This window comes from Acomys russatus, chromosome 23 (genome assembly GCF_903995435.1).
Source record: "Acomys russatus chromosome 23, mAcoRus1.1, whole genome shotgun sequence".
In the NCBI taxonomy this organism is placed as follows: Eukaryota; Metazoa; Chordata; class Mammalia; order Rodentia; family Muridae; genus Acomys; species Acomys russatus.
In genome coordinates this window covers 30911982-30920903 of record NC_067159.1, presented here as the reverse complement: position 1 = coordinate 30920903, position 8922 = coordinate 30911982, and positions in this window count along the sequence as shown.

Below are 8922 nucleotides of genomic sequence, written 5' to 3'. Positions count from 1 at the left end.
GAGAAGATGACAGAGACAGTTTGCTGCCTGAACACCAAAACTCTCTATAATGTTGGAGCATCATCTTCAGCCTTCTGGCCTGCTAAATCTGACAGACATATGTGTGAGGCAAGAACTATTGAGGACTTGCTTACTCTGTCTTGCCAGAGTTTGGCTATCAACTCTGCCTGCATCCAAGCTTGCCCTGTCTGTGGTAGAAACATATTTCCCAATGGCTCATTCGCCACATTTGAAGCCATATCCATAAGGAGATTCTTTGATGCTCATCATCTTCTTTGAAGTAGGCTAGGTGTTGTCAGGAGTCAACATGTCTCGTTGTAAATGTATCTTTGAAATAATAAGAACATCCTTAAATGCCGTATTCTGTAGGTCCCTGAGTTTTTGGAGACCTTATCTAACTATTTTACCTCATCTTTCTATAGAATCGTATCTACCTGTTACATCTAGGATGTATATTCGTGTGATAAAAATAGACCAGTAACCGATATGACCATGAGTTGATCAACTAACAATTAACTTGTATAACTTACATATCCTAAGCAGCCTGCAATCGCACTTTCAAAGGATTGGAAGTAAACCTTGTATTATAATTGAGTTGTATGAGTACTATACTGCATATTACAGTAGATATATGTATATATAATGTCTGTTAGTAATCTTACATTTGAATTCTATACCAATGTGTCTAAAATTAAACTTATTTTGCATCTATATACAAAATATATACCAGGGAATTAAAAATAACATTGTGAGTAATTAATAAAGGCATTAAGTTGAGGAGTAGATTCACTAATCTATTTTTGTTCTATCATCTCTATATATTTCTATATTCCCCCTTCTTTCTTTTCAGCCCCTATCTCCAACTTAAGAGTGAAAGATAAGCGACAGAAGAGACAATCCTGAGTCTAACCTTGTTTCCTCTCTAAATAAGACCAATAATAATTTATAACCAGTTCCCTATGAAAATAAGCATCTATCATCCAAAAAAACAATCAAAAACCTACCCAACCCCCCTTAAGGGAAATGGGACGTCATTCTCTTAAGGTTTCTTCCAGTTGATTTGGGAACTTCTTCTTCTTCTTCTTCTTCTTTTTCTTCTTCTTCTTCTTCTTCTTCTTCTTCTTCTTCTTCTTCTTCTTCTTCTTCTTCTCCTTCTTCTTCTCCTCCTCCTCCTCCTCCTCCTCCTCCTCCTCCGCCTCTTCCTCCACTTCTCCTTCTCCTCTCCTTCCTCTCCTCCTTTTTACTAGCATATATAGATATAAATTATATAATAAAGGGTTTTATTATGATATCTTCATACATGTATATACTATTTTTGACCATAATAGTCCCCTATGACCCTCTTTTGTTTCCTGTCCACTCCCAGTGATCCCACTGTGCCACAAACCACCAAGGGGGCTTCCAGCCGAGGAGAGCAAGGGTCCTAGGATATCAGATGGGGACGGATTCGGTGAGACAGACAGACACGAACACAAAGGAGGTTCAATGCTGCTGCAGTTAAAGTGCACCATGGAGGTCTGGCCCTCAAGATTCTTTCCCAGGGACTCAGGTCCTAATATCTTATCATTTTACCATCCTTAGTAACCCATCGTGTTAAATCCTCATCCTACACTCCTATATATGGTAATGGAGGGTAGGGAGTGGTTCTTAGAGCTATGGTCCTCTGTATTTGGGTCTCTGCCACCATTTCCCTTCAATCCAGTCCTAAGTTGTCCCATTTTCTGTTTTACTGGGAACTCCCGGGACTGCTTCATTCTCCTCGCTATCCTCACATTCCTGGATATGCCTTCTCTTCCTAGAATTCTTTAGCCTATACTCCAGCTGTTGCCATTTGTCAAGTGCCTCCTGCACAGTTGCATTTTCTTTCTGTATCAACTGCACAAACACCTTCACCCCCAAGGTGTAGTTTCATTTACAGTCTTGCTTCTGGTACTGTTTAATATGAGACGTTCAGCTTTCTGCGGAACTACTTCATCCACGGCCACCATTGGTTCATTTCCCGATGGACTCACATCAGGTTTCTCAGTTACTGAGATGTTCAGAGGGTAAGAACGGCCTTGCCCTGGAGGTGGACTTAATAAGAATCCGTGAGTGATTATAGAGCAAGGAAGGAGGAAAAGCAGAAGTAGGCCAATAACCAGGCTCTGTACACCCAGGACTCGGGATGCTCGTCTCAACAAATACCTGGGACCCTTGCGAATCTGGTTCCCCATCACCTGATCGATGTCAGAGCATCCTCCGAGCCGATAAGGTTGCATGTCACACAGACTCTGGCGGAGTGGGTGTGGCACCACTGTTCTTTCTAATTAGTTCCCAAGTGAGTCTAGATTGTATCAAGTTAAGCATTAAAATTAACAATCAAATATGATCACATCAAAGCAATTTCATAAACTTAGAACTTTTGAAGAGTATAAACTGAATGATTAAGTTTAGAGTGTCTCAGTTGGAATTTTCCACTACTCTCACATACTCAGATTACACATTTTCTATGATGTTCAGGATCTCAAAACCACAGTGCATAGGCATGCTACTATACATAACCCTTCACACAGGTGACCCGTTACTCATGTTCCTACTAATAAGTGCAGTGAGCACTTAGCTTATTTTGGCCTTTTGTCAGTGTCCTATGTGGGTGAGCAGATATTTGTCTCCTAGGAAAATTCTATGTGATTGAAAAAAAAAACTATGTGATTGAGCTTGGGACCAAAGTCTGCAGCTGTTTAAATGTGTGTTGACAAATTTATGTCCTCGGCTAGACAAATATTGAGAGAGATACCTTAAAGAGGAAATATGTATTAGCTAATGGTCTTGGAGGTCAGCTGTTTGCAGTGCTAGACCGTGGTGAGGAAGATGAGCATGAGAGAGGGAGCATGTGGTAGAGGCTTCTTATTACAAGAGAGACGATACATATATGTGTGTGTGTTTCTATGTGTGTGTGTGTGTGTGTAGATAGATAGACAGGTATGTGTGTGTGTGTATGAAAGAGAGAGAGAGAGAGAGAGACAGAGAGAGAGAGAGAGACAGAGAGAGACAGAGACAGACAGAGACAGAGAGAGAGAGGTCAAGCAAAGAACAACATAATACATATTAGCAAAAATTAAAATATGATTTGCTTAATTCGCAACATTAATCAAAGCCTGACTAAGTAAAATACCTTTCTTTCTTGGTTTTTGTTTTTTGTTTTGTTTTGGTTTGGGGTTTTTTTGCCAGTATTTTTAACCACACAGATTTCCTTGTCTCTAATCTTAGAAATGAAAAATCAAGGTCTGGGAACACAGCTCAGTGAAAGAGTACTTGTCTAACACATAAAAGGAACCAAGGCTTGGGGACTGGAGAGATGGCTCAGTGGTTAATACTGGCTGCTCTTCTAGAGGTCCTGAGTTAAGTTCCCAGCAACCACATGGTGGCTCACAACCATCTGTAATGGGGTCTTATTCCCTCTTCTGGCCTACATGAAGACAGGGCACTCATATACATACGATAAATAAATAAATAAATAAACAAATAAATAAATATTTGAGAGAGAGAGAAAAACCAAGGTTCATTCAAAGCACTGAAGACAAAACAGAAGAAAGATGGAAAGAAAGACCAATTTTAAGCCAGGCGTAGTGGTACACACCTATAATCTCAGCACTCAAGAGGCAGAGGCAGGTAGATCACTGTGAGTTTGAGGCCATCTTGGTCTACAAAGTGAGTCCAGGACAGCCGAGGATACATAAAGAAACCCTGTCTTTAAAAAAAAAGAAAGAGAAAAAAGTAAAAAAGAAAAGAAAAGAAAAGAAAGAACAATTTTGTTGATGGTATCATCTTTATACTCTTGACAACCACATGTAGTTGATACTATAGTAAAGAACAAAACTAATACAATAGTTGGATAATTTCAAAGTTTGGGTATTATAACCCTTTAGCTAGACAAGCTATCCCAGTAAGCTGGGAACATCTGTCTTATCTGTTTTTCACTCTATACACTTTATATACATAGTCTTAGTTTCTTTGTCTCTGTCTCTCCCACCCCAACACCACCCTTCCCTCTCATTTTGAGGCATGGAGGTATCTTATAGCCAATTCTGGGTTTGACTTTGTAGCAACACCCCTGCCTCAGCCTCCTAAGTACTGCAATTACCAACATGAGCCCCCCCAAACCCAGCCGTAACTCCTTTTCCAAGCTACTTACCATACCCATTTCCCAAGCTAACTTTTTGAGAAACATCTTTATAGATAAAGTCAACATTGGAGCATTTGTCTGGCATCTTACGAATCTAGACCATGACTCATCATCTCGGAGACACTCTGACATCAGGGGGATGATGAAAAGATTAGGACAAAACTTGCACGGGACACTTTTACATGTCAGGTTTGTTGTGAAAAAAAAAAGGCTTAAAAATTAATTAGAATTAATCTGAGATTTAATTCATGCCAACCAAATAGATTTTAATGTCTTTGATGTTTTATTTCTGTGCACAAAGGTTTTAATTATACCATTTGATCAATAGGCATTTATTGAACATCTACTATCTTATCAGGTATTCTGCCAAGTTCCAACAAAAAGCTTAGAAATGACCTCCAGAGTCTTAGCTCACAATACAATGCCCTATATAGGAATCACCGAAGGAGTTGTTCTGGCGAAGGGTGGCCTCGAAGTATGAGAACTCTCTGGAAACCAGGTTTAACAACAACAACAAAACATGGTGGGACTGATTTAAAATGACATCAGCTGAGACTTTGGAAGGAGTTAGAAAAGCAGAGAAAAGGTCAGGGAGAGGGTCATGGGGCAGCTTGTGTGTGGAAGAAGGGTATCTCCCAACCCGCTTCTGGTCTAAAGGGTCACAGGATGAAAAGGAAAGGATTGGCCAATCACAAAAAGTGCTGCTGTGAGTCCAATAATCACACACTACTACAAAGCAAGGGCCTTTGGTCAGGAAGATGGAGAAGGGAACTGATTAGCTCATCAGCTCAATAAAAGTCTGCTGTGTGCTTTCTGGAAAGGCACTGAGACACTCCAAGGGGGTGGGAGATGGCTCAGTCAGCAAAGTACTTACCTTGCAAACAGGAGAACCTGGGTAAAATGCAGGTGTGGTGGTGCAGGACTGTAATCCCAGCACTGAGGAGGTGGGGACAGGTGAGTACCTGGTGCTCTGTAGCCAGCCAGCCTAACTTAATGGGAGTTTCAAGCTAATGAAAGACCCTGTGTATAAACCAAGTTAGGCTGGGACGGAGAGATGGCTCAAGAATAAAGTGCTTGAGGCCTGATGTGGAAACAGGCTGATTCCCAGAACCTACCAAAAAGTAGAAAGAGGAAAGGAGAGAACTGATTCCAAAACCTTTTTCTCTTTCTCCACTTACCTGACATGACATGCATGGTTGCAGACATCCTAATAATATTTAAAAAAATAAATAAGCTGAGTGGTTTTACCTAAATGCTACATATTACGTTCCTCTGGCCTCCACACACATGTGCATTGATACATACAAACACACATTTTTTTTGTTGTTGTTTTCAATAAAAAGATAAATAAAGGCAGATATCCCACTTTGATGGTCACTCTGAGGGTCTTGCTGTCCCCTGAAAGGATTGTACTCATGACTGTTCAGGATATCCAGCATACAAGGGTGCTTCCCTGAGGAACAGCCAGGCTCCCTCTTGAGCTCTTAAGAGATGGGGGTAGTGTGTGCAGTGCCTGCTCATCCTGAACCGTCCGTGGCCCACATGAGCACCCTAACAAATTGGCTTACAGGTTGACTCTTACTTGCATGAAACAGCTTTTTTTGTAGAGAAAAGTGAGAACTGAAACTAACCCAATGCCTAATCTAGAAGAGGGGACATGCAGTGGGTAAACCAGGGGCAGCCAAGACACTGAGGAGATCCTCCTGAGGTCGAATAGGGTAGAAAGAAGTGAAGGAACTGAGTGATAAAGAAAAAGGTAAAAGTGTAGACAGATTAGATTTTTTTCTCCATTGTATTGTATCACTAGCTATCTATTCTTAATATTCTACTATTCACAATATTCTGTGTTGTGAAAATCAGGATCCAGAAGGCCCTGGGGCTGCCAGGCTGCTCCTGGAACTGTGTCTCCATCTTCCCTCAACCTCCATGGTAGCACCCCACCCAGATTCCTTTCTTGTCAAACTTGTTTTCAGTCACCCAAGCCCTTTAGTCTCTGGCCTATCAGAAAAACCCTTCCTTACGGGGTGGTGGGGTTGGGGTGGGGGGACACAAATAGATTGAGAGTGTCAGATAACACGGAATTGGTGAGGAAGAAGAGAGACTGGGGCTGCTTTACTCTTTCTGACTCCACTCCCCCGGCCACCCAGTGCCTTTAAGACTGAATGCCCTTCTTGTCCTGTTTCTGAGTCTCAGGTTCACTTTGAGAAGGGCAGCCGAGTGCATGATTCATCCTACTTCTTATTTATTTGCTTTGAAGTGTTCATTGTCTCTCTGGAGCAAACCTCGTGGAACATTTGAGTCAATTCTATTTTTCTTGGGGGAAGTGATGTTAACACCAAATTGGATGATGACAAAGTTGGGCTGTCACTGCTGTACTGGAATGACATAGAACACTGTGTGCAATGAAGTAAGAGCAGTGACAAGCCATGAAAGGATGAGATCAAGTGCGGAACCACATCTTAAAGCCAAGCCATGTTCCCTAAGAACTAACTGCATGGTGACATCCAGTTAATACGTGTACACAGGACTCATCAGAGGCTTGATGGGTACACCTCCTGGGTCTGAAAATCCCTGTTCACCAGTGGTCTCTGCTTCCAGCCTCTAAACCTTTCCAGAAAGACTTAGGGTCACTCGCTCCACAGGCTGTGAACACAGTGAAGAAGTAGCTGCCTTTGAAGAGGTGAAGAGGGGATTGGAGGTGCAGCGTTCAAACTAGACAGGCACGGCACCGAAGCCACCAAGGGTCCCCTAAAGTACAAAGACTTAGGTAAATGTTCTCAGTGAAATTAAGGCTGCTTCAAGTGAACTGCTCAGAGTGAGGGTCCAAGTTGGGGAGAATACCAGTTGCCACCTGCCAGGGCAAAGATACCGAACAATTACTACAAATCCAGGCACTGCATTTGTAATCAAACCAGTATTTTGAAGGAGAAATGATTCAATTTCCTTAGGAGGCAAGGACATTTCCTGCAGCTTGCTGGCAATGCCCAGAAAATTCGTGTTGCATCATATCTTTCTCTAATGTGCACCCACCTTATCTCCCCCCCCCCTTTTTTTTAATGAGGGAGGTGAAGAAAAGATCAGGCTGAGAGAGAACCAGAGAAAGAAACAAATCACCTTCCTACTCTGGTATTTGCCAAGATAGCACTTGTCACTACTGTTTCCCAGGTAAGAGCACAGAAGTTAGAAACTGCAGAGTAACTTGTCCGTTTTTTCAATTCCTATGACAGGCCGGTAAATTCTGAGTAACTGGATACTTTGGCCTACCTCCTAAATCCGAGCAGAACATTGTTATTTTTATGTTAATAGAAATAAACAGGTCAGAGTGAGGAAAGGTGAAGCCAGAGGGCAGGTAGGGGTGGTTTCCTGAGGATGTCAGGCCAGGCTACTCAGGCCAGGCCAGCCCTATTAGCTTAAAGCCTGCTACCCACAACTAGCCTTTGCTCTCCAGGTTCAGGCTCCTGACTCTGATGGCTATGGGCTACCCACCTAACCAAGCTTCCCAGTTATGCCAGAGGCGACCACGGGGCTTTCCTCCTTCACCTTGAGGCCAGAGGGTCCTCTTTTAAAGGCTGTCTCCACTTAATTCTTATAAGAGATGAAATGGTGTTCCAGACCTTTCTCAAGGGACTTTTGCTTGTGTTCAAACCCCTTCAATTAACCCTAGGTTCCGCGAGGGGAATGATTGACGGTCCAGTATCTGTCCCTAGCCACCGGCAGCAGAATGGCCCGTGGGTAGAAGCAGTCAGTGGAGTGGGTACCTGGGACACGCCAGATCTTCCCTAGGTGCAGAGCTGGCTATAGGTCATCTCACCTGGGATCGGATAGATGATTCATTTTTATATGTAATGTTTTACCTCAGTCTATAGCTCTGGCCGGTTAATATTCAACCCCCTGGCTTGAGGCATCTTGAAGGAGGCAGGCAGGGGTGACCCACTCAAGGTATATGGCCATGGCGCTCAGGAGCGAAGACCCAGAGGCCAGGAGAGGGTGAGAAGGGACGTGAAGGGGGAGGGAGGGCCCCTCCTGCCCGGGACTTCAGCCTCGGGGTTAGCTGCTACAAAAGGTCACACTGACTGTGTGGGGACCGCAGGCCAAGGTTGCTGGTCCTGGCCCCTATCAGCGCTTGCAGGGCAACCCAGGGATGCAAGCGTACTTTCACAACTGGCCCCTGCGACCATCTGAAATGCGCCGACCAAATGTTGGACCCAGGATCTGGGACGACTGGCTACAGGACGTGGGCGGAAGCAGGGGAGTGGGTCCAGCTGAGACCTAATAGAGGAGACCTGGACGGGCGTAGGTGGCCCTTGGGGTTCCATATTCTCCCACGGTATTAGAAAAATATGGTTAGATTTAAGAGAGGTCCGACCACCTACCATGCCCCCTTGCTCTTACCTCCGGCCTCAAAACAAAAACAAAAACAAAGGAGGAAAAAAGGACATGAAGATAAAGCAGTGGCGGGCATCGGTGGACAGCCACAGAGCTCGCCACCTGGTCTAGCGTCCCTCGGAGGAGCGGCTGGCTTTGAGGGCAAGCTCAGGTGATCCGAAGAGTCAAGCTCAGCGGGCTTGGAGGAACGGAACTCAAGGATCCAAAGGCCCTGCCCCGCTGCCCGGAGCTTGGTGTTTGGTAAGTGGCAAACTCAGCTTTGCAAGAGGAGGAGATTGAAGCTCGGGGTTCGGGAAGCTCCGCGAGGGGAAACTGGAGCCTGGGAGAGGGGGAAGCTCAGCAGTCGCAGACGGGATCCACGCCTTTGTCAC